Source organism: Aulonocara sp. 'chitande type north' Nkhata Bay, linkage group LG20, assembly GCF_057382095.1.
Source record: "Aulonocara sp. 'chitande type north' Nkhata Bay isolate Kocher_YH1m ecotype deep benthic linkage group LG20, A_spYH_male_GT1.1, whole genome shotgun sequence".
Lineage (NCBI taxonomy): Eukaryota > Metazoa > Chordata > Actinopteri > Cichliformes > Cichlidae > Aulonocara > Aulonocara sp. 'chitande type north' Nkhata Bay.
The window spans coordinates 10915433-10942258 of NC_141363.1; positions in this window are offsets into that span (position 1 = coordinate 10915433).

Genomic DNA, 26826 nt, shown 5'->3' on the forward strand with positions numbered 1-26826 from the left:
GTCCAGGATATCCGTCTTTGCTCTCAGACCCTCAACAAGCTGGACCGACAGACCTTGAAGCAGAGCTGGGACAGGACTCAGTCACACGGACACTTTCTCGACCGAAACTCCAAGTGCCTCCTCTCTGCCACCTCTACTTGAGGGTGGCAGGTGTGTTCATAATAAATAATTAATAATGAATTATTAATTTCCTAATAATTCATAATAAAAGTGGTCATTTTTATAAACATTTTGTTTAATGAGGCTACACCAAAAAGAAACAAGATAAAAACAAAATAAAGTGACATGGCGTCCACCGACAGTCTGTGGATAGCTTGTGTTTTATGCATTTTTGTCTGCCTTATTTATACATGTAAAGCTCTGTATCTGTATAAAGAGTTTGTGTTAGTGTGTGAGAGGTTTTGTGTCACAATGGTCCTGTTTTGTAGGATTTGATTTAAAAAAACAAACATAATTAAAGTAACCAACGATGCTATACGTTGACATCGTTCTTTCACTGTAAGACAAAGCAGGCTATGGTGAATAATCACAGCGATTTTCAGCTCTGAAGAAATCTATCTAGGAGCTATGACAGTGTAAAGACACCCTGCAATTTTAAATGTGTGGCGACATTTGAATGAGGCGCGTACCAGTAGAGGGAGCCAACGCACCACGAATGGTACACAGCCACAGATGCGCTTTGTGCAATGTATTTGTGACATGCAGGAGTGTCCGCAAAGAAATGTGGATAAGTTGTAAATCAAAAGCTAAAGAGCTCATTCTTGCACTGTTTTGATCAGAACACACGTGGGAATGTTCAAGTGTTGAGAATTTGTAATTATAAAGTGAATTAGGGAACGATATTAGATACTGCCACTGGCTAGATTTCAACCTGGGTCTCTCGCTCCCAAAGCGCGTTCTCTACGCCGCGGCCTGCCCTATAATATATTTCAAGCGTTTACCACAACTGAGAGGTGAAAACTGCCGTTTCTTCGTCTTACAAAATGTTCTGTAACTCCAAAAGTACACGGACTGTCGACATCATTCTTTCACTGTAACAATCAGCAGGCTTTAATAAAAAAGGAAGAAAAAAAAAATCAAGGCGGTTTTCAGGTCTCTAAAGAAAAATACATCTAGGAGATATGAGGAGTTGAAAACGCCTCTGTTACAGAATTTCAGCTGTCATTTTCACTCAAGTCTCCATAGACTTTGAATGTGGACATTTTTTAACTGTGTTGCTTCGAGGCCATTTGCGAGAAAACGGCAACTCCTACAATAATGACAGTGCCATTTTGTTAAAGGCAAGAAAAATACCTACATTTTGATGTATAATTTGTGTTAATGAAGGCAAAATTGAGCGTTTGTTCGGACATGAAGAAGAGATTGAGAAAGCGACAATGCATGGTGTGTTTGGCGTCCATAGCAACCATAACAACCAATATTGATTGATGGAAGAGATTTTGAGACAGGGGTAAAAAAAAAAAGGCAGAGAGAGCCCATTCTGTAGGCTCGCCTGTAGGCTTCTAGCAAGCGTAGCAAGTGAATTTCAGAGCCAGGGATTTTTTTTTTTTTTTTTTTTTTTTTTTTTGTGTCCCCAGCAGATGGTCCGCATGGGATTCGAACCACTGCCCTCTGTCCTCAATCTCTGCCATAGGGCCTGTCACGTTCCCATGAGCCACTCGGCGGCCCGGAATGACAGGGCAAAAGTGCTATATTTAAAGTGCACACCTGCGCAGCCGCACCCCAATTTTCGGCTCTTTTTCATTAGCTGGACACCAGGCCTTATCTAGTCAGCCGTTCCAACCACATCCCTGCCAATGTGTGCCTACGTCAAGCCGCATACAAGTGTAACGCTCACAATTTTCTGCTATCACTCTAAGGCAACTTAAGTGTTAGTGACGTCACACCTATGCGCCACTGCCCTCTGTGGAGAATGGGAGAAATGTGCTTGCACCTCAACCTATGGACTCAGACGGACATTCAATCATCATCTTCCTCACTCAAGGTAACCTTATGGCTTGTAGGAACACTGCACGTGTATGATAAGACTGTAGCCGTTCAACCGGCCCTCGTAAGGTTGCTGAAGACAGTGAACACCGTGGAATTCTCAGTATCACTGTGGCCCTGGGTTTTTCCACTGTCCTGCTAAGTGCTTATGTAATTGTAACCAACATAGGAGAGAGACGTAACATCGTGGAAGAGACATAAAGTGAGTAAAAACGATCTAAATGCATTTAGAATATATTTAGAACTACAAATTACACTTTTCTTAGCAATTATTGTTTTTTATGTCAAGCTTCAAGCTAGCTTCTTTATTGGGGCTTGGGACCAGCAAAAGTGACCCGAAATTTGGTCTTTAAGTCTGGTCATTAGCATGTCTGGACCCAAACTACACTGCAGGTCCCAAAGTCAAATGATCACTGAGAGTTAAAAATCTGTCTGAAGTTAGAAGTTAGCAGAGAGTTAGCTCGCTAGTTTCCGTCTAAATATAATATACCAGGTTCTGACTGAGGGATTTCTAAAACAAATTAAAAGGCACAGCTCTGCTATCACTTCTGACATACATGAAGACAGGAAAGTAAGCAGCAGTGATGTTTGTAGGGTTACTGAAGTTTGGCTAGCTGGTATATAGTGATGTGCTATGTGACTAGCGAAACAGCTATGTTAGCATAACATTAACACAGTGATGAAGGGGAACTTTTTTCCACTGGATAAGAATTAAGGTGAGGGTTCCCGATGGTTAGGGACAAATGCAGTGGCATGGCAGGATGCTGTAAACGGACCAAACTTCAGTCAAGAGAACAACTGAGATAATCCATCCACATACAGGTTAGTCATTAATGTGCTGCTGCATTGCCTGGGCTGTAGTTACATGGTAAGGTTTTAAAAACTGAGCTTTAAAATGAATAGTTGTAATAAAAACTGAGAGAGGCCGACAGTGATCACTTACTTTTTGTAAGGGGCTTGTTGAGATTAAATAGAACAAGTTACAAAGCATTAAAACATGTTAAAAACACAACAGCCTTATTAAACGCAGAGTAGTTTGGGCCCAGAAGTAGGATTGATCACGTCATCACTTAAAGACCGGATAGACACATGGTGGAGTTACTTTGTTGTGTTTGTGTGTGTTTTTAAGTAGTTTTAAACTTTGTGATCCACAACAGGTAACAGTAAAAGATGAACATTTTTAAGCATAATGCTGTTACCAAACTACATTAATGGCCCAAAAACAGACCATAGAAAAAACCGTGGCTATGTGAAAAAAAATGATGACAACTAGTCCTAATTCAGGCTAATTGTTTTTTTGTTTTGTTTTTTTCCCGACATCCCTCCACACACACAGGCTGTGCTGGCTCACAGAAAGAGTGGGTCATCAACATTATCAGGCAGCTGGTGTTCATAGCAAGCCTCACCAGACAGCTTCAGTCCATATCGGATGTACAGGATGGAGTTAAGGCTCTGCAAGGACATCTGATTTGTAAGTTTGCTTTTTACCACACTCATCTGGGCCAAGAGTAGAGGAAACTGCCTTATCTTCTGCAGCTGGAATTCAAAACAAGTATTTGAACTCGGACACGGCCTGCAGATTAGACTGGGTTTGTTTGGTTTTTCTTTTTTGTGCTTTTCCCACTTTTCTAGCTTGTTGTGCCCTTTTTCTTTCAGGATCTGCAGTTTCCTCCCTGTCCAGTAGAGGCCTCTCTCAGAGAAAGAACAGCTTGGGGATGCAGATGATGACGATTGGAGATCAGACACACCGCCCCCACCTCTCCTTATCCATGCTTAGGTCAGAAGTGGAATGCTCTTTTGCTGTTTGTTAGTTACGGATGGAGTAACACTAACTAAGGAAATACACACAACACAGTGATTGTGAATAAGTCACTCCAAGTGTGAAAAGGTGATAGTCAGAGTGAGACTACACATGAATTATTCAGGAAATGCACACTCAGTGAGAGAATAACTATAATTCAGTGTCACTAGGGGATATAACTTGAAGATGATGTGTCTTCATTTCTGATTCATTTTGAACAGTGATGAATGTGGAAGTAAATGAGCGCGAGCTGATCAAAACGGGCGAGCTGTTTTTACATATTTCTGCAGCCTGGATGCCGTGGGCTTTGTCCAGGAGTAAAAGATGACATCGCCCATTTCGGATCTTATATATAGTTATACCTTGGTGTTTTGTAGCATCACCTGACAAACTTTTACTTTCCTGATGTTTAGACTTTCTGATCCCTCCACAGACTCTGCTTTGTCTTTCTACAAAGAGTTGACGACATTAAATACAGATGTTTTAACAGTGCTTGAATGTTTTATTTTGTTTACTCTAGCCTCCAACTCAAACTTTGGTTGCTCCTATGCCCACGTCACTTCCTCCACCAATCAGAATGAGGGTCCGGGTTCAGGAAGACGTCTTCCTGATCCCAGTTCCACAAAGGTCGGTGAAAAGTTTTAAGTTTGAGCAGTACATAAAAATAAATCCCAATCTGATTGGTATAGTGTTTTTTTGTTGTTGTTGTTGTTTTGTTTTTAATTTCTGTTTAATCGCCGGTCATTGCTCTGCATCCCAGTGAGGCCAACTCCTGCTCTGTGTCGTGGCTGTGTGAGCAGGCAGCTCAGCGTTACTACCAGAAATGTGGCCTCCTGCCTCGTCTCTCTCTGCAGAAAGAAGGCGCTCTGCTCTCCCCGCAGGACCAGCTACTGGCCGTCCTGCACACAAATGAAGAGGTGAGGTTGGATTAAAAAAAAAAAAAAACCCCACAGTGACAAGAGGACGGCTATGACTGTGAAACAGCTTGCATGTCAGCCAGTGAGCATACTCCTTTTCTTAGGCAAAGTATGGCCCAAATTCATAAAATAGACTTTCTCATAGACACAGAGGTCTTTTCATTAAATCACTGATAGAAGGAATGGAGGTTCTAGGTCCTTCCACAATGACTTCATCTTTCTTACCCAGATGAGGCGTGCAGGTTTTAGACTGTATGATTCTGGTAAGAAGGTGAAGGGCTGATTATGTTAACAAGCTGCCTGAGAAACTACAATCTGAGAAACTGTAAAGATTAGAACCATTTCTATTACCAGACTGGATGCTGACTTGCTTTTGGAGCCAGCTTCCAGAAGACACTGAAGGAATCACAGTTTTTGGGATTGAATCCTTGGCTTCACTTTCCCGCACCAGTGCAGGATAACTGATGGGTTTGTGTTGTGGGTTCTGGCTGACGTTTGCTCGTGGGGATCTCCCTCCTCTCCCTGAGCGATACAAGAAGGCCTGTCAAAGTCTAGCAGTGGGTGAGCAACACAGAGGAAATGCATTATAAAACGGACACATGTGCATTCTTGTATTCTGTTATGAAGTACCATCTCTTTCTACCTGTAGATGAGAACAAGCGTGTCTCCCGGCTATGTGAGGTTCGGGACCGGGGTTCCTCCGTGTCAGGACTCCAAATGTCTCGGTTTGGCCGCCTCTTCCCTCAGCCCGCTCCTCCGTGCCCTAAAACTTCAGGCCAGCCTCACGGAGCTGCGAATTTCTGGAAACCGTATGTCTGACGACCTTCTCCCTGAGCTGATTGCCACAACGCTCACCATGCCTCGTCTGCAGCTGCTGGACATTTCTGCCAACTGCATTACAGGGGACGGCCTGGAGAAGGCTGTAAATGCTTTAAAGGGACAGAGTGCACCTGCATTCCCGGTAAGGGCCTCAGCTAGCCAATAGTGGCAGCTCCAGGTTTACCATCTAACCTGTATTTAAGTACCTCTGGTCTTAATAACTACCTTAGATCTTAATAACAAGCTAACCTGATTCATATCAATGATATCTGTCAGAGAGAATTGGCTCTCGTGATCATTTGCTTTTTCTGCTCGTTTCCACTCAAAGTGCCTGGAGGAGCTGGACCTCAGTATGAACCCACTGGGGGACGGCGTGTCTGAGTCTCTGTCCTGTCTGCTGTCCTGCTGCCCTGTGCTAGCCAAGCGGTCTCTGCAGGTCTCACTGCTCATTTCCTTCAGCAGCATCGACTGCTGCTAGCCAGCGCGCTCACAGGTGACTCTCTAACAAGCAGCTGACTGAAGCCTTAAGCTTCACTGAACTCCCATCCATAAGCAAAACTGCAACTAACTTTACATCTTCTGAACGTTCAGGCACAGGCCATTTGAAAGCAGTGTGCCTGTCCCTCAATCCCCTGGGCTCCACCGGCTTTGAGCTGGTGTTAAAGACTCTGCCCCTCCACTGCCTCCCACACGTGGACCTGTCAGCTGTCTGCAGAGGGCCTGCTGATTACCCGGCACTGGAACACCTCGCCAAAGTCCTGTCACAGGTGTGCACGCAAAAATCATGCAATGTCATTTATTGTCGAAAGATATAATTGTGCAATCAGGTTAAGACTTTTGTGTTTTTGCAGGACGAGTGCTCTCTGACCCACCTCAGCCTGGCTGCAAATGGGCTGACAGACAGCAGTGTAGCTACCTTGGCAAGGTGTGTGTGTGTGTGTGTGTGAGGGCGTCATTTCTACGGCTCAGTTATTACTCATGTTAGTGGGGCTTTGCCTTTGTTTAAATTGTCACTCTTTACTGGCCTGTTGGACTTTTTCTTATTATTTCACAGGTGCCTCTCGTCGTGTCCCACACTGGTGAGTCTGAATCTGTCAGGAAATCCGTCTGTTACATCAGTGGGACTTCACAACATCCTGGCGTCTGTCAGAGAGGCCCGTCGACCACTGACACTTCTAAACCTCGAAGGTATGTCTGAACTTGGAGATACTCCATGGAGTTCCTTTTTTTTTCTAAAGCTATTCTTAGATTCACCGTTTCACACTAATTCACAATTTGGATTTCTTTGATGTTTTTATCACCTGTGCAAAGTTGTACTTGGCAACAGTTTCTTTCTTGCTATCAGTGCGTTTCCTTTTGACGCATTTCTAAGTTTGAACATTTAGTATGTATGCACAGAGGTGTTACATGATGATTACACACACAGACATTACAATATAGAAGTGTGGTTTAAAGATTTAAAAAAAAGATTAGCTGTGAATTAATTTTCCATTTTATGGAGCAGAAAACATTGCTGAATGCTAGCTAACAGGCTACATTTGGATGTCAAATATTTATAGGGGGGAAAATGGAAATTATGGATATGAAATAAAATGATTCTTTGTTGCTTAACCTGCAGGTTGTCAGGTCTCTGGCCCCTGGGAGAGTCAAGACCTGGACAGTTTGTCAGAGCTGGTCCAGGATATCCGTCTTTGCTCTCAGACCCTCAACAAGCTGGACCGACAGACCTTGAAGCAGAGCTGGGACAGGACTCAGTCACACGGACACTTTCTCGACCGAAACTCCAAGTGCCTCCTCTCTGCCACCTCTACTTGAGGGTGGCAGGTGTGTTCATAATAAATAATTAATAATGAATTATTAATTTCCTAATAATTCATAATAAAAGTGGTCATTTTTATAAACATTTTGTTTAATGAGGCTACACCAAAAAGAAACAAGATAAAAACAAAATAAAGTGACATGGCGTCCACCGACAGTCTGTGGATAGCTTGTGTTTTATGCATTTTTGTCTGCCTTATTTATACATGTAAAGCTCTGTATCTGTATAAAGAGTTTGTGTTAGTGTGTGAGAGGTTTTGTGTCACAATGGTCCTGTTTTGTAGGATTTGATTTAAAAAAACAAACATAATTAAAGTAACCAACGATGCTATACGTTGACATCGTTCTTTCACTGTAAGACAAAGCAGGCTATGGTGAATAATCACAGCGATTTTCAGCTCTGAAGAAATCTATCTAGGAGCTATGACAGTGTAAAGACACCCTGCAATTTTAAATGTGTGGCGACATTTGAATGAGGCGCGTACCAGTAGAGGGAGCCAACGCACCACGAATGGTACACAGCCACAGATGCGCTTTGTGCAATGTATTTGTGACATGCAGGAGTGTCCGCAAAGAAATGTGGATAAGTTGTAAATCAAAAGCTAAAGAGCTCATTCTTGCACTGTTTCGATCAGAACACACGTGGGAATGTTCAAGTGTTGAGAATTTGTAATTATAAAGTGAATTAGGGAACGATATTAGATACTGCCACTGGCTAGATTTCAACCTGGGTCTGTCGCTCCCAAAGCGCGTTCTCTACGCCGCGGCCTGCCCTATAATATATTTCAAGCGTTTACCACAACTGAGAGGTGAAAACTGCCGTTTCTTCATCTTACAAAATGTTCTGTAACTCCAAAAGTACACGGACTGTCGACATCATTCTTTCACTGTAACAATCAGCAGGCTTTAATAAAAAAGGGAAAAAAAAATCAAGGCGGTTTTCAGGTCTCTAAAGAAAAATACATCTAGGAGATATGAGGAGTTGAAAACGCCTCTGTTACAGAATTTCAGCTGTCATTTTCACTCAAGTCTCCATAGACTTTGAATGTGGACATTTTTTAACTGTGTTGCTTCGAGGCCATTTGCGAGAAAACGGCAACTCCTACAATAATGACAGTGCCATTTTTTTAAAGGCAAGAAAAATACCTACATTTTGATGTATAATTTGTGTTAATGAAGGCAAAATTGAGCGTTTGTTCGGACATGAAGAAGAGATTGAGAAAGCGACAATGCATGGTGTGTTTGGCGTCCATAGCAACCATAACAACCAATATTGATTGATGGAAGAGATTTTGAGACAGGGGTAAAAAAAAAAAAAAAGGCAGAGAGAGCCCATTCTGTAGGCTCGCCTGTAGGCTTCTAGCAAGCGTAGCAAGTGAATTTCAGAGCCAGGGATTTTTTTTTTTTTTTTTTTTTTTTTTTTTGTGTCCCCAGCATATGGTCCGCATGGGATTCGAACCACTGCCCTCTGTCCTCAATCTCTGCCATAGGGCCTGTCACGTTCCCATGAGCCACTCGGCGGCCCGGAATGGCAGGGCAAAAGTGCTATATTTAAAGTGCACACCTGCGCAGCCGCACCCCAATTTTCGGCTCTTTTTCATTAGCTGGACACCAGGCCTTATCTAGTCAGCCGTTCCAACCACATCCCTGCCAATGTGTGCCTACGTCAAGCCGCATACAAGTGTAACGCTCACAATTTTCTGCTATCACTCTAAGGCAACTTAAATGTTAGTGACGTCACACCTATGCGCCACTGCCCTCTGTGGAGAATGGGAGAAATGTGCTTGCACCTCAACCTATGGACTCAGACGGACATTCAATCATCATCTTCCTCACTCAAGGTAACCTTATGGCTTGTAGGAACACTGCACGTGTATGATAAGACTGTAGCCGTTCAACCGGCCCTCGTAAGGTTGCTGAAGACAGTGAACACCGTGGAATTCTCAGTATCACTGTGGACCTGGGTTTTTCCACTGTCCTGCTAAGTGCTTATGTAATTGTAACCAACATAGGAGAGAGACGTAACATCGTGGAAGAGACATAAAGTGAGTAAAAACGATCTAAATGCATTTAGAATATATTTAGAACTACAAATTACACTTTTCTTAGCAATTATTGTTTTTTATGTCAAGCTTCAAGCTAGCTTCTTTATTGGGGCTTGGGACCAGCAAAAGTGACCCGAAATTTGGTCTTTAAGTCTGGTCATTAGCATGTCTGGACCCAAACTACACTGCAGGTCCCAAAGTCAAATGATCACTGAGAGTTAAAAATCTGTCTGAAGTTAGAAGTTAGCAGAGAGTTAGCTCACTAGTTTCCGTCTAAATATAATATACCAGGTTCTGACTGAGGGATTTCTAAAACAAATTAAAAGGCACAGCTCTGCTATCACTTCTGACATACATGAAGACAGGAAAGTAAGCAGCAGTGATGTTTGTAGGGTTACTGAAGTTTGGCTAGCTGGTATATAGTGATGTGCTATGTGACTAGCGAAACAGCTATGTTAGCATAACATTAACACAGTGATGAAGGGGAACTTTTTTCCACTGGATAAGAATTAAGGTGAGGGTTCCCGATGGTTAGGGACAAATGCAGTGGCATGGCAGGATGCTGTAAACGGACCAAACTTCAGTCAAGAGAACAACTGAGATAATCCATCCACATACAGGTTAGTCATTAATGTGCTGCTGCATTGCCTGGGCTGTAGTTACATGGTAAGGTTTTAAAAACTGAGCTTTAAAATGAATAGTTGTAATAAAAACTGAGAGAGGCCGACAGTGATCACTTACTTTTTGTAAGGGGCTTGTTGAGATTAAATAGAACAAGTTACAAAGCATTAAAACATGTTAAAAACACAACAGCCTTATTAAACGCAGAGTAGTTTGGGCCCAGAAGTAGGATTGATCACGTCATCACTTAAAGACCGGATAGACACATGGTGGAGTTACTTTGTTGTGTTTGTGTGTGTTTTTAAGTAGTTTTAAACTTTGTGATCCACAACAGGTAACAGTAAAAGATGAACATTTTTAAGCATAATGCTGTTACCAAACTACATTAATGGCCCAAAAACAGACCATAGAAAAAACCGTGGCTATGTGAAAAAAAAATGATGACAACTAGTCCTAATTCAGGCTAATTGTTTTTTTGTTTTTTTGTTTTGTTTTTTTCCGACATCCCTCCACACACACAGGCTGTGCTGGCTCACAGAAAGAGTGGGTCATCAACATTATCAGGCAGCTGGTGTTCATAGCAAGCCTCACCAGACAGCTTCAGTCCATATCGGATGTACAGGATGGAGTTAAGGCTCTGCAAGGACATCTGATTTGTAAGTTTGCTTTTTACCACACTCATCTGGGCCAAGAGTAGAGGAAACTGCCTTATCTTCTGCAGCTGGAATTCAAAACAAGTATTTGAACTCGGACACGGCCTGCAGATTAGACTGGGTTTGTTTGGTTTTTCTTTTTCGTGCTTTTCCCACTTTTCTAGCTTGTTGTGCCCTTTTTCTTTCAGGATCTGCAGTTTCCTCCCTGTCCAGTAGAGGCCTCTCTCAGAGAAAGAACAGCTTGGGGATGCAGATGATGACGATTGGAGATCAGACACACCGCCCCCACCTCTCCTTATCCATGCTTAGGTCAGAAGTGGAATGCTCTTTTGCTGTTTGTTAGTTACGGATGGAGTAACACTAACTAAGGAAATACACACAACACAGTGATTGTGAATAAGTCACTCCAAGTGTGAAAAGGTGATAGTCAGAGTGAGACTACACATGAATTATTCAGGAAATGCACACTCAGTGAGAGAATAACTATAATTCAGTGTCACTAGGGGATATAACTTGAAGATGATGTGTCTTCATTTCTGATTCATTTTGAACAGTGATGAATGTGGAAGTAAATGAGCGCGAGCTGATCAAAACGGGCGAGCTGTTTTTACATATTTCTGCAGCCTGGATGCCGTGGGCTTTGTCCAGGAGTAAAAGATGACATCGCCCATTTCGGATCTTATATATAGTTATACCTTGGTGTTTTGTAGCATCACCTGACAAACTTTTACTTTCCTGATGTTTAGACTTTCTGATCCCTCCACAGACTCTGCTTTGTCTTTCTACAAAGAGTTGACGACATTAAATACAGATGTTTTAACAGTGCTTGAATGTTTTATTTTGTTTACTCTAGCCTCCAACTCAAACTTTGGTTGCTCCTATGCCCACGTCACTTCCTCCACCAATCAGAATGAGGGTCCGGGTTCAGGAAGACGTCTTCCTGATCCCAGTTCCACAAAGGTCGGTGAAAAGTTTTAAGTTTGAGCAGTACATAAAAATAAATCCCAATCTGATTGGTATAGTGTTTTTTTGTTGTTGTTGTTGTTTTGTTTTTAATTTCTGTTTAATCGCCGGTCATTGCTCTGCATCCCAGTGAGGCCAACTCCTGCTCTGTGTCGTGGCTGTGTGAGCAGGCAGCTCAGCGTTACTACCAGAAATGTGGCCTCCTGCCTCGTCTCTCTCTGCAGAAAGAAGGCGCTCTGCTCTCCCCGCAGGACCAGCTACTGGCCGTCCTGCACACAAATGAAGAGGTGAGGTTGGATTAAAAAAAAAAAAAAAACCCCCACAGTGACAAGAGGACGGCTATGACTGTGAAACAGCTTGCATGTCAGCCAGTGAGCATACTCCTTTTCTTAGGCAAAGTATGGCCCAAATTCATAAAATAGACTTTCTCATAGACACAGAGGTCTTTTCATTAAATCACTGATAGAAGGAATGGAGGTTCTAGGTCCTTCCACAATGACTTCATCTTTCTTACCCAGATGAGGCGTGCAGGTTTTAGACTGTATGATTCTGGTAAGAAGGTGAAGGGCTGATTATGTTAACAAGCTGCCTGAGAAACTACAATCTGAGAAACTGTAAAGATTAGAACCATTTCTATTACCAGACTGGATGCTGACTTGCTTTTGGAGCCAGCTTCCAGAAGACACTGAAGGAATCACAGTTTTTGGGATTGAATCCTTGGCTTCACTTTCCCGCACCAGTGCAGGATAACTGATGGGTTTGTTTTGTGGGTTCTGGCTGACGTTTGCTCGTGGGGATCTCCCTCCTCTCCCTGAGTGATACAAGAAGGCCTGTCAAAGTCTAGCAGTGGGTGAGCAACACAGAGGAAATGCATTATAAAACGGACACATGTGCATTCTTGTATTCTGTTATGAAGTACCATCTCTTTCTACCTGTAGATGAGAACAAGCGTGTCTCCCGGCTATGTGAGGTTCGGGACCGGGGTTCCTCCGTGTCAGGACTCCAAATGTCTCGGTTTGGCCGCCTCTTCCCTCAGCCCGCTCCTCCGTGCCCTAAAACTTCAGGCCAGCCTCACGGAGCTGCGAATTTCTGGAAACCGTATGTCTGACGACCTTCTCCCTGAGCTGATTGCCACAACGCTCACCATGCCTCGTCTGCAGCTGCTGGACATTTCTGCCAACTGCATTACAGGGGACGGCCTGGAGAAGGCTGTAAATGCTTTAAAGGGACAGAGTGCACCTGCATTCCCGGTAAGGGCCTCAGCTAGCCAATAGTGGCAGCTCCAGGTTTACCATCTAACCTGTATTTAAGTACCTCTGGTCTTAATAACTACCTTAGATCTTAATAACAAGCTAACCTGATTCATATCAATGATATCTGTCAGAGAGAATTGGCTCTCGTGATCATTTGCTTTTTCTGCTCGTTTCCACTCAAAGTGCCTGGAGGAGCTGGACCTCAGTATGAACCCACTGGGGGACGGCGTGTCTGAGTCTCTGTCCTGTCTGCTGTCCTGCTGCCCTGTGCTAGCCAAGCGGTCTCTGCAGGTCTCACTGCTCATTTCCTTCAGCAGCATCGACTGCTGCTAGCCAGCGCGCTCACAGGTGACTCTCTAACAAGCAGCTGACTGAAGCCTTAAGCTTCACTGAACTCCCATCCATAAGCAAAACTGCAACTAACTTTACATCTTCTGAACGTTCAGGCACAGGCCATTTGAAAGCAGTGTGCCTGTCCCTCAATCCCCTGGGCTCCACCGGCTTTGAGCTGGTGTTAAAGACTCTGCCCCTCCACTGCCTCCCACACGTGGACCTGTCAGCTGTCTGCAGAGGGCCTGCTGATTACCCGGCACTGGAACACCTCGCCAAAGTCCTGTCACAGGTGTGCACGCAAAAATCATGCAATGTCATTTATTGTCGAAAGATATAATTGTGCAATCAGGTTAAGACTTTTGTGTTTTTGCAGGACGAGTGCTCTCTGACCCACCTCAGCCTGGCTGCAAATGGGCTGACAGACAGCAGTGTAGCTACCTTGGCAAGGTGTGTGTGTGTGTGTGTGTGAGGGCGTCATTTCTACGGCTCAGTTATTACTCATGTTAGTGGGGCTTTGCCTTTGTTTAAATTGTCACTCTTTACTGGCCTGTTGGACTTTTTCTTATTATTTCACAGGTGCCTCTCGTCGTGTCCCACACTGGTGAGTCTGAATCTGTCAGGAAATCCGTCTGTTACATCAGTGGGACTTCACAACATCCTGGCGTCTGTCAGAGAGGCCCGTCGACCACTGACACTTCTAAACCTCGAAGGTATGTCTGAACTTGGAGATACTCCATGGAGTTCCTTTTTTTTTCTAAAGCTATTCTTAGATTCACCGTTTCACACTAATTCACAATTTGGATTTCTTTGATGTTTTTATCACCTGTGCAAAGTTGTACTTGGCAACAGTTTCTTTCTTGCTATCAGTGCGTTTCCTTTTGACGCATTTCTAAGTTTGAACATTTAGTATGTATGCACAGAGGTGTTACATGATGATTACACACACAGACATTACAATATAGAAGTGTGGTTTAAAGATTTAAAAAAAAGATTAGCTGTGAATTAATTTTCCATTTTATGGAGCAGAAAACATTGCTGAATGCTAGCTAACAGGCTACATTTGGATGTCAAATATTTATAGGGGGGAAAATGGAAATTATGGATATGAAATAAAATGATTCTTTGTTGCTTAACCTGCAGGTTGTCAGGTCTCTGGCCCCTGGGAGAGTCAAGACCTGGACAGTTTGTCAGAGCTGGTCCAGGATATCCGTCTTTGCTCTCAGACCCTCAACAAGCTGGACCGACAGACCTTGAAGCAGAGCTGGGACAGGACTCAGTCACACGGACACTTTCTCGACCGAAACTCCAAGTGCCTCCTCTCTGCCACCTCTACTTGAGGGTGGCAGGTGTGTTCATAATAAATAATTAATAATGAATTATTAATTTCCTAATAATTCATAATAAAAGTGGTCATTTTTATAAACATTTTGTTTAATGAGGCTACACCAAAAAGAAACAAGATAAAAACAAAATAAAGTGACATGGCGTCCACCGACAGTCTGTGGATAGCTTGTGTTTTATGCATTTTTGTCTGCCTTATTTATACATGTAAAGCTCTGTATCTGTATAAAGAGTTTGTGTTAGTGTGTGAGAGGTTTTGTGTCACAATGGTCCTGTTTTGTAGGATTTGATTTAAAAAAACAAACATAATTAAAGTAACCAACGATGCTATACGTTGACATCGTTCTTTCACTGTAAGACAAAGCAGGCTATGGTGAATAATCACAGCGATTTTCAGCTCTGAAGAAATCTATCTAGGAGCTATGACAGTGTAAAGACACCCTGCAATTTTAAATGTGTGGCGACATTTGAATGAGGCGCGTACCAGTAGAGGGAGCCAACGCACCACGAATGGTACACAGCCACAGATGCGCTTTGTGCAATGTATTTGTGACATGCAGGAGTGTCCGCAAAGAAATGTGGATAAGTTGTAAATCAAAAGCTAAAGAGCTCATTCTTGCACTGTTTCGATCAGAACACACGTGGGAATGTTCAAGTGTTGAGAATTTGTAATTATAAAGTGAATTAGGGAACGATATTAGATACTGCCACTGGCTAGATTTCAACCTGGGTCTGTCGCTCCCAAAGCGCGTTCTCTACGCCGCGGCCTGCCCTATAATATATTTCAAGCGTTTACCACAACTGAGAGGTGAAAACTGCCGTTTCTTCGTCTTACAAAATGTTCTGTAACTCCAAAAGTACACGGACTGTCGACATCATTCTTTCACTGTAACAATCAGCAGGCTTTAATAAAAAAGGGAAAAAAAAATCAAGGCGGTTTTCAGGTCTCTAAAGAAAAATACATCTAGGAGATATGAGGAGTTGAAAACGCCTCTGTTACAGAATTTCAGCTGTCATTTTCACTCAAGTCTCCATAGACTTTGAATGTGGACATTTTTTAACTGTGTTGCTTCGAGGCCATTTGCGAGAAAACGGCAACTCCTACAATAATGACAGTGCCATTTTTTTAAAGGCAAGAAAAATACCTACATTTTGATGTATAATTTGTGTTAATGAAGGCAAAATTGAGCGTTTGTTCGGACATGAAGAAGAGATTGAGAAAGCGACAATGCATGGTGTGTTTGGCGTCCATAGCAACCATAACAACCAATATTGATTGATGGAAGAGATTTTGAGACAGGGGTAAAAAAAAAAAAAAAGGCAGAGAGAGCCCATTCTGTAGGCTCGCCTGTAGGCTTCTAGCAAGCGTAGCAAGTGAATTTCAGAGCCAGGGATTTTTTTTTTTTTTTTTTTTTTTTTTTTTGTGTCCCCAGCATATGGTCCGCATGGGATTCGAACCACTGCCCTCTGTCCTCAATCTCTGCCATAGGGCCTGTCACGTTCCCATGAGCCACTCGGCGGCCCGGAATGGCAGGGCAAAAGTGCTATATTTAAAGTGCACACCTGCGCAGCCGCACCCCAATTTTCGGCTCTTTTTCATTAGCTGGACACCAGGCCTTATCTAGTCAGCCGTTCCAACCACATCCCTGCCAATGTGTGCCTACGTCAAGCCGCATACAAGTGTAACGCTCACAATTTTCTGCTATCACTCTAAGGCAACTTAAATGTTAGTGACGTCACACCTATGCGCCACTGCCCTCTGTGGAGAATGGGAGAAATGTGCTTGCACCTCAACCTATGGACTCAGACGGACATTCAATCATCATCTTCCTCACTCAAGGTAACCTTATGGCTTGTAGGAACACTGCACGTGTATGATAAGACTGTAGCCGTTCAACCGGCCCTCGTAAGGTTGCTGAAGACAGTGAACACCGTGGAATTCTCAGTATCACTGTGGACCTGGGTTTTTCCACTGTCCTGCTAAGTGCTTATGTAATTGTAACCAACATAGGAGAGAGACGTAACATCGTGGAAGAGACATAAAGTGAGTAAAAACGATCTAAATGCATTTAGAATATATTTAGAACTACAAATTACACTTTTCTTAGCAATTATTGTTTTTTATGTCAAGCTTCAAGCTAGCTTCTTTATTGGGGCTTGGGACCAGCAAAAGTGACCCGAAATTTGGTCTTTAAGTCTGGTCATTAGCATGTCTGGACCCAAACTACACTGCAGGTCCCAAAGTCAAATGATCACTGAGAGTTAAAAATCTGTCTGAAGTTAGAAGTTAGCAGAGAGTTAGCTCACTAGTTTCCGTCTAAATATAATATACCAGGTTCTGACTGAGGGATTTCTAAAACAAATTAAAAGGCACAGCTCTGCTATCACTTCTGACATACATGAAGACAGGAAAGTAAGCAGCAGTGATGTTTGTAGGGTTACTGAAGTTTGGCTAGCTGGTATATAGTGATGTGCTATGTGACTAGCGAAACAGCTATGTTAGCATAACATTAACACAGTGATGAAGGGGAACTTTTTTCCACTGGATAAGAATTAAGGTGAGGGTTCCCGATGGTTAGGGACAAATGCAGTGGCATGGCAGGATGCTGTAAACGGACCAAACTTCAGTCAAGAGAACAACTGAGATAATCCATCCACATACAGGTTAGTCATTAATGTGCTGCTGCATTGCCTGGGCTGTAGTTACATGGTAAGGTTTTAAAAACTGAGCTTTAAAATGAATAGTTGTAATAAAAACTGAGAGAGGCCGACAGTGATCACTTACTTTTTGTAAGGGGCTTGTTGAGATTAAATAGAACAAGTTACAAAGCATTAAAACATGTTAAAAACACAACAGCCTTATTAAACGCAGAGTAGTTTGGGCCCAGAAGTAGGATTGATCACGTCATCACTTAAAGACCGGATAGACACATGGTGGAGTTACTTTGTTGTGTTTGTGTGTGTTTTTAAGTAGTTTTAAACTTTGTGATCCACAACAGGTAACAGTAAAAGATGAACATTTTTAAGCATAATGCTGTTACCAAACTACATTAATGGCCCAAAAACAGACCATAGAAAAAACCGTGGCTATGTGAAAAAAAAATGATGACAACTAGTCCTAATTCAGGCTAATTGTTTTTTTGTTTTTTTGTTTTGTTTTTTTCCGACATCCCTCCACACACACAGGCTGTGCTGGCTCACAGAAAGAGTGGGTCATCAACATTATCAGGCAGCTGGTGTTCATAGCAAGCCTCACCAGACAGCTTCAGTCCATATCGGATGTACAGGATGGAGTTAAGGCTCTGCAAGGACATCTGATTTGTAAGTTTGCTTTTTACCACACTCATCTGGGCCAAGAGTAGAGGAAACTGCCTTATCTTCTGCAGCTGGAATTCAAAACAAGTATTTGAACTCGGACACGGCCTGCAGATTAGACTGGGTTTGTTTGGTTTTTCTTTTTCGTGCTTTTCCCACTTTTCTAGCTTGTTGTGCCCTTTTTCTTTCAGGATCTGCAGTTTCCTCCCTGTCCAGTAGAGGCCTCTCTCAGAGAAAGAACAGCTTGGGGATGCAGATGATGACGATTGGAGATCAGACACACCGCCCCCACCTCTCCTTATCCATGCTTAGGTCAGAAGTGGAATGCTCTTTTGCTGTTTGTTAGTTACGGATGGAGTAACACTAACTAAGGAAATACACACAACACAGTGATTGTGAATAAGTCACTCCAAGTGTGAAAAGGTGATAGTCAGAGTGAGACTACACATGAATTATTCAGGAAATGCACACTCAGTGAGAGAATAACTATAATTCAGTGTCACTAGGGGATATAACTTGAAGATGATGTGTCTTCATTTCTGATTCATTTTGAACAGTGATGAATGTGGAAGTAAATGAGCGCGAGCTGATCAAAACGGGCGAGCTGTTTTTACATATTTCTGCAGCCTGGATGCCGTGGGCTTTGTCCAGGAGTAAAAGATGACATCGCCCATTTCGGATCTTATATATAGTTATACCTTGGTGTTTTGTAGCATCACCTGACAAACTTTTACTTTCCTGATGTTTAGACTTTCTGATCCCTCCACAGACTCTGCTTTGTCTTTCTACAAAGAGTTGACGACATTAAATACAGATGTTTTAACAGTGCTTGAATGTTTTATTTTGTTTACTCTAGCCTCCAACTCAAACTTTGGTTGCTCCTATGCCCACGTCACTTCCTCCACCAATCAGAATGAGGGTCCGGGTTCAGGAAGACGTCTTCCTGATCCCAGTTCCACAAAGGTCGGTGAAAAGTTTTAAGTTTGAGCAGTACATAAAAATAAATCCCAATCTGATTGGTATAGTGTTTTTTTGTTGTTGTTGTTGTTTTGTTTTTAATTTCTGTTTAATCGCCGGTCATTGCTCTGCATCCCAGTGAGGCCAACTCCTGCTCTGTGTCGTGGCTGTGTGAGCAGGCAGCTCAGCGTTACTACCAGAAATGTGGCCTCCTGCCTCGTCTCTCTCTGCAGAAAGAAGGCGCTCTGCTCTCCCCGCAGGACCAGCTACTGGCCGTCCTGCACACAAATGAAGAGGTGAGGTTGGATTAAAAAAAAAAAAAAACCCCACAGTGACAAGAGGACGGCTATGACTGTGAAACAGCTTGCATGTCAGCCAGTGAGCATACTCCTTTTCTTAGGCAAAGTATGGCCCAAATTCATAAAATAGACTTTCTCATAGACACAGAGGTCTTTTCATTAAATCACTGATAGAAGGAATGGAGGTTCTAGGTCCTTCCACAATGACTTCATCTTTCTTACCCAGATGAGGCGTGCAGGTTTTAGACTGTATGATTCTGGTAAGAAGGTGAAGGGCTGATTATGTTAACAAGCTGCCTGAGAAACTACAATCTGAGAAACTGTAAAGATTAGAACCATTTCTATTACCAGACTGGATGCTGACTTGCTTTTGGAGCCAGCTTCCAGAAGACACTGAAGGAATCACAGTTTTTGGGATTGAATCCTTGGCTTCACTTTCCCGCACCAGTGCAGGATAACTGATGGGTTTGTGTTGTGGGTTCTGGCTGACGTTTGCTCGTGGGGATCTCCCTCCTCTCCCTGAGCGATACAAGAAGGCCTGTCAAAGTCTAGCAGTGGGTGAGCAACACAGAGGAAATGCATTATAAAACGGACACATGTGCATTCTTGTATTCTGTTATGAAGTACCATCTCTTTCTACCTGTAGATGAGAACAAGCGTGTCTCCCGGCTATGTGAGGTTCGGGACCGGGGTTCCTCCGTGTCAGGACTCCAAATGTCTCGGTTTGGCCGCCTCTTCCCTCAGCCCGCTCCTCCGTGCCCTAAAACTTCAGGCCAGCCTCACGGAGCTGCGAATTTCTGGAAACCGTATGTCTGACGACCTTCTCCCTGAGCTGATTGCCACAACGCTCACCATGCCTCGTCTGCAGCTGCTGGACATTTCTGCCAACTGCATTACAGGGGACGGCCTGGAGAAGGCTGTAAATGCTTTAAAGGGACAGAGTGCACCTGCATTCCCGGTAAGGGCCTCAGCTAGCCAATAGTGGCAGCTCCAGGTTTACCATCTAACCTGTATTTAAGTACCTCTGGTCTTAATAACTACCTTAGATCTTAATAACAAGCTAACCTGATTCATATCAATGATATCTGTCAGAGAGAATTGGCTCTCGTGATCATTTGCTTTTTCTGCTCGTTTCCACTCAAAGTGCCTGGAGGAGCTGGACCTCAGTATGAACCCACTGGGGGACGGCGTGTCTGAGTCTCTGTCCTGTCTGCTGTCCTGCTGCCCTGTGCTAGCCAAGCGGTCTCTGCAGGTCTCACTGCTCATTTCCTTCAGCAGCATCGACTGCTGCTAGCCAGCGCGCTCACAGGTGACTCTCTAACAAGCAGCTGACTGAAGCCTTAAGCTTCACTGAACTCCCATCCATAAGCAAAACTGCAACTAACTTTACATCTTCTGAACGTTCAGGCACAGGCCATTTGAAAGCAGTGTGCCTGTCCCTCAATCCCCTGGGCTCCACCGGCTTTGAGCTGGTGTTAAAGACTCTGCCCCTCCACTGCCTCCCACACGTGGACCTGTCAGCTGTCTGCAGAGGGCCTGCTGATTACCCGGCACTGGAACACCTCGCCAAAGTCCTGTCACAGGTGTGCACGCAAAAATCATGCAATGTCATTTATTGTCGAAAGATATAATTGTGCAATCAGGTTAAGACTTTTGTGTTTTTGCAGGACGAGTGCTCTCTGACCCACCTCAGCCTGGCTGCAAATGGGCTGACAGACAGCAGTGTAGCTACCTTGGCAAGGTGTGTGTGTGTGTGTGTGTGAGGGCGTCATTTCTACGGCTCAGTTATTACTCATGTTAGTGGGGCTTTGCCTTTGTTTAAATTGTCACTCTTTACTGGCCTGTTGGACTTTTTCTTATTATTTCACAGGTGCCTCTCGTCGTGTCCCACACTGGTGAGTCTGAATCTGTCAGGAAATCCGTCTGTTACATCAGTGGGACTTCACAACATCCTGGCGTCTGTCAGAGAGGCCCGTCGACCACTGACACTTCTAAACCTCGAAGGTATGTCTGAACTTGGAGATACTCCATGGAGTTCCTTTTTTTTTCTAAAGCTATTCTTAGATTCACCGTTTCACACTAATTCACAATTTGGATTTCTTTGATGTTTTTATCACCTGTGCAAAGTTGTACTTGGCAACAGTTTCTTTCTTGCTATCAGTGCGTTTCCTTTTGACGCATTTCTAAGTTTGAACATTTAGTATGTATGCACAGAGGTGTTACATGATGATTACACACACAGACATTACAATATAGAAGTGTGGTTTAAAGATTTAAAAAAAAGATTAGCTGTGAATTAATTTTCCATTTTATGGAGCAGAAAACATTGCTGAATGCTAGCTAACAGGCTACATTTGGATGTCAAATATTTATAGGGGGGAAAATGGAAATTATGGATATGAAATAAAATGATTCTTTGTTGCTTAACCTGCAGGTTGTCAGGTCTCTGGCCCCTGGGAGAGTCAAGACCTGGACAGTTTGTCAGAGCTGGTCCAGGATATCCGTCTTTGCTCTCAGACCCTCAACAAGCTGGACCGACAGACCTTGAAGCAGAGCTGGGACAGGACTCAGTCACACGGACACTTTCTCGACCGAAACTCCAAGTGCCTCCTCTCTGCCACCTCTACTTGAGGGTGGCAGGTGTGTTCATAATAAATAATTAATAATGAATTATTAATTTCCTAATAATTCATAATAAAAGTGGTCATTTTTATAAACATTTTGTTTAATGAGGCTACACCAAAAAGAAACAAGATAAAAACAAAATAAAGTGACATGGCGTCCACCGACAGTCTGTGGATAGCTTGTGTTTTATGCATTTTTGTCTGCCTTATTTATACATGTAAAGCTCTGTATCTGTATAAAGAGTTTGTGTTAGTGTGTGAGAGGTTTTGTGTCACAATGGTCCTGTTTTGTAGGATTTGATTTAAAAAAACAAACATAATTAAAGTAACCAACGATGCTATACGTTGACATCGTTCTTTCACTGTAAGACAAAGCAGGCTATGGTGAATAATCACAGCGATTTTCAGCTCTGAAGAAATCTATCTAGGAGCTATGACAGTGTAAAGACACCCTGCAATTTTAAATGTGTGGCGACATTTGAATGAGGCGCGTACCAGTAGAGGGAGCCAACGCACCACGAATGGTACACAGCCACAGATGCGCTTTGTGCAATGTATTTGTGACATGCAGGAGTGTCCGCAAAGAAATGTGGATAAGTTGTAAATCAAAAGCTAAAGAGCTCATTCTTGCACTGTTTCGATCAGAACACACGTGGGAATGTTCAAGTGTTGAGAATTTGTAATTATAAAGTGAATTAGGGAAGGATATTAGATACTGCCACTGGCTAGATTTCAACCTGGGTCTGTCGCTCCCAAAGCGCGTTCTCTACGCCGCGGCCTGCCCTATAATATATTTCAAGCGTTTACCACAACTGAGAGGTGAAAACTGCCGTTTCTTCATCTTACAAAATGTTCTGTAACTCCAAAAGTACACGGACTGTCGACATCATTCTTTCACTGTAACAATCAGCAGGCTTTAATAAAAAAGGGAAAAAAAAATCAAGGCGGTTTTCAGGTCTCTAAAGAAAAATACATCTAGGAGATATGAGGAGTTGAAAACGCCTCTGTTACAGAATTTCAGCTGTCATTTTCACTCAAGTCTCCATAGACTTTGAATGTGGACATTTTTTAACTGTGTTGCTTCGAGGCCATTTGCGAGAAAACGGCAACTCCTACAATAATGACAGTGCCATTTTTTTAAAGGCAAGAAAAATACCTACATTTTGATGTATAATTTGTGTTAATGAAGGCAAAATTGAGCGTTTGTTCGGACATGAAGAAGAGATTGAGAAAGCGACAATGCATGGTGTGTTTGGCGTCCATAGCAACCATAACAACCAATATTGATTGATGGAAGAGATTTTGAGACAGGGGTAAAAAAAAAAAAAAGGCAGAGAGAGCCCATTCTGTAGGCTCGCCTGTAGGCTTCTAGCAAGCGTAGCAAGTGAATTTCAGAGCCAGGGATTTTTTTTTTTTTTTTTTTTTTTTTTTTTTTTGTGTCCCCAGCATATGGTCCGCATGGGATTCGAACCACTGCCCTCTGTCCTCAATCTCTGCCATAGGGCCTGTCACGTTCCCATGAGCCACTCGGCGGCCCGGAATGGCAGGGCAAAAGTGCTATATTTAAAGTGCACACCTGCGCAGCCGCACCCCAATTTTCGGCTCTTTTTCATTAGCTGGACACCAGGCCTTATCTAGTCAGCCGTTCCAACCACATCCCTGCCAATGTGTGCCTACGTCAAGCCGCATACAAGTGTAACGCTCACAATTTTCTGCTATCACTCTAAGGCAACTTAAATGTTAGTGACGTCACACCTATGCGCCACTGCCCTCTGTGGAGAATGGGAGAAATGTGCTTGCACCTCAACCTATGGACTCAGACGGACATTCAATCATCATCTTCCTCACTCAAGGTAACCTTATGGCTTGTAGGAACACTGCACGTGTATGATAAGACTGTAGCCGTTCAACCGGCCCTCGTAAGGTTGCTGAAGACAGTGAACACCGTGGAATTCTCAGTATCACTGTGGACCTGGGTTTTTCCACTGTCCTGCTAAGTGCTTATGTAATTGTAACCAACATAGGAGAGAGACGTAACATCGTGGAAGAGACATAAAGTGAGTAAAAACGATCTAAATGCATTTAGAATATATTTAGAACTACAAATTACACTTTTCTTAGCAATTATTGTTTTTTATGTCAAGCTTCAAGCTAGCTTCTTTATTGGGGCTTGGGACCAGCAAAAGTGACCCGAAATTTGGTCTTTAAGTCTGGTCATTAGCATGTCTGGACCCAAACTACACTGCAGGTCCCAAAGTCAAATGATCACTGAGAGTTAAAAATCTGTCTGAAGTTAGAAGTTAGCAGAGAGTTAGCTCACTAGTTTCCGTCTAAATATAATATACCAGGTTCTGACTGAGGGATTTCTAAAACAAATTAAAAGGCACAGCTCTGCTATCACTTCTGACATACATGAAGACAGGAAAGTAAGCAGCAGTGATGTTTGTAGGGTTACTGAAGTTTGGCTAGCTGGTATATAGTGATGTGCTATGTGACTAGCGAAACAGCTATGTTAGCATAACATTAACACAGTGATGAAGGGGAACTTTTTTCCACTGGATAAGAATTAAGGTGAGGGTTCCCGATGGTTAGGGACAAATGCAGTGGCATGGCAGGATGCTGTAAACGGACCAAACTTCAGTCAAGAGAACAACTGAGATAATCCATCCACATACAGGTTAGTCATTAATGTGCTGCTGCATTGCCTGGGCTGTAGTTACATGGTAAGGTTTTAAAAACTGAGCTTTAAAATGAATAGTTGTAATAAAAACTGAGAGAGGCCGACAGTGATCACTTACTTTTTGTAAGGGGCTTGTTGAGATTAAATAGAACAAGTTACAAAGCATTAAAACATGTTAAAAACACAACAGCCTTATTAAACGCAGAGTAGTTTGGGCCCAGAAGTAGGATTGATCACGTCATCACTTAAAGACCGGATAGACACATGGTGGAGTTACTTTGTTGTGTTTGTGTGTGTTTTTAAGTAGTTTTAAACTTTGTGATCCACAACAGGTAACAGTAAAAGATGAACATTTTTAAGCATAATGCTGTTACCAAACTACATTAATGGCCCAAAAACAGACCATAGAAAAAACCGTGGCTATGTGAAAAAAAAATGATGACAACTAGTCCTAATTCAGGCTAATTGTTTTTTTGTTTTTTTGTTTTGTTTTTTTCCGACATCCCTCCACACACACAGGCTGTGCTGGCTCACAGAAAGAGTGGGTCATCAACATTATCAGGCAGCTGGTGTTCATAGCAAGCCTCACCAGACAGCTTCAGTCCATATCGGATGTACAGGATGGAGTTAAGGCTCTGCAAGGACATCTGATTTGTAAGTTTGCTTTTTACCACACTCATCTGGGCCAAGAGTAGAGGAAACTGCCTTATCTTCTGCAGCTGGAATTCAAAACAAGTATTTGAACTCGGACACGGCCTGCAGATTAGACTGGGTTTGTTTGGTTTTTCTTTTTCGTGCTTTTCCCACTTTTCTAGCTTGTTGTGCCCTTTTTCTTTCAGGATCTGCAGTTTCCTCCCTGTCCAGTAGAGGCCTCTCTCAGAGAAAGAACAGCTTGGGGATGCAGATGATGACGATTGGAGATCAGACACACCGCCCCCACCTCTCCTTATCCATGCTTAGGTCAGAAGTGGAATGCTCTTTTGCTGTTTGTTAGTTACGGATGGAGTAACACTAACTAAGGAAATACACACAACACAGTGATTGTGAATAAGTCACTCCAAGTGTGAAAAGGTGATAGTCAGAGTGAGACTACACATGAATTATTCAGGAAATGCACACTCAGTGAGAGAATAACTATAATTCAGTGTCACTAGGGGATATAACTTGAAGATGATGTGTCTTCATTTCTGATTCATTTTGAACAGTGATGAATGTGGAAGTAAATGAGCGCGAGCTGATCAAAACGGGCGAGCTGTTTTTACATATTTCTGCAGCCTGGATGCCGTGGGCTTTGTCCAGGAGTAAAAGATGACATCGCCCATTTCGGATCTTATATATAGTTATACCTTGGTGTTTTGTAGCATCACCTGACAAACTTTTACTTTCCTGATGTTTAGACTTTCTGATCCCTCCACAGACTCTGCTTTGTCTTTCTACAAAGAGTTGACGACATTAAATACAGATGTTTTAACAGTGCTTGAATGTTTTATTTTGTTTACTCTAGCCTCCAACTCAAACTTTGGTTGCTCCTATGCCCACGTCACTTCCTCCACCAATCAGAATGAGGGTCCGGGTTCAGGAAGACGTCTTCCTGATCCCAGTTCCACAAAGGTCGGTGAAAAGTTTTAAGTTTGAGCAGTACATAAAAATAAATCCCAATCTGATTGGTATAGTGTTTTTTTGTTGTTGTTGTTGTTGTTGTTGTTTTTAATTTCTGTTTAATCACCGGTCATTGCTCTGCATCCCAGTGAGGCCAACTCCTGCTCTGTGTCGTGGCTGTGTGAGCAGGCAGCTCAGCGTTACTACCAGAAATGTGGCCTCCTGCCTCGTCTCTCTCTGCAGAAAGAAGGCGCTCTGCTCTCCCCGCAGGACCAGCTACTGGCCGTCCTGCACACAAATGAAGAGGTGAGGTTGGATTTAAAAAAAAAAAAAACCCACAGTGACAAGAGGACAGCTATGACTGTGAAACAGCTTGCATGTCAGCCAGTGAGCATACTCCTTTTCTTAGGCAAAGTATGGCCCAAATTCATAAAATAGACTTTCTCATAGACACAGAGGTCTTTTCATTAAATCACTGATAGAAGGAATGGAGGTTCTAGGTCCTTCCACAATGACTTCATCTTTCTTACCCAGATGAGGCGTGCAGGTTTTAGACTGTATGATTCTGGTAAGAAGGTGAAGGACTGATTATGTTAACAAGCTGCCTGAGAAACTACAATCTGAGAAACTGTAAAGATTAGAACCATTTCTATTACCAGACTGGATGCTGACTTGCTTTTGGAGCCAGCTTCCAGAAGACACTGAAGGAATCACAGTTTTTGGGATTGAATCCTTGGCTTCACTTTCCCGCACCAGTGCAGGATAACTGATGGGTTTGTGTTGTGGGTTCTGGCTGACGTTT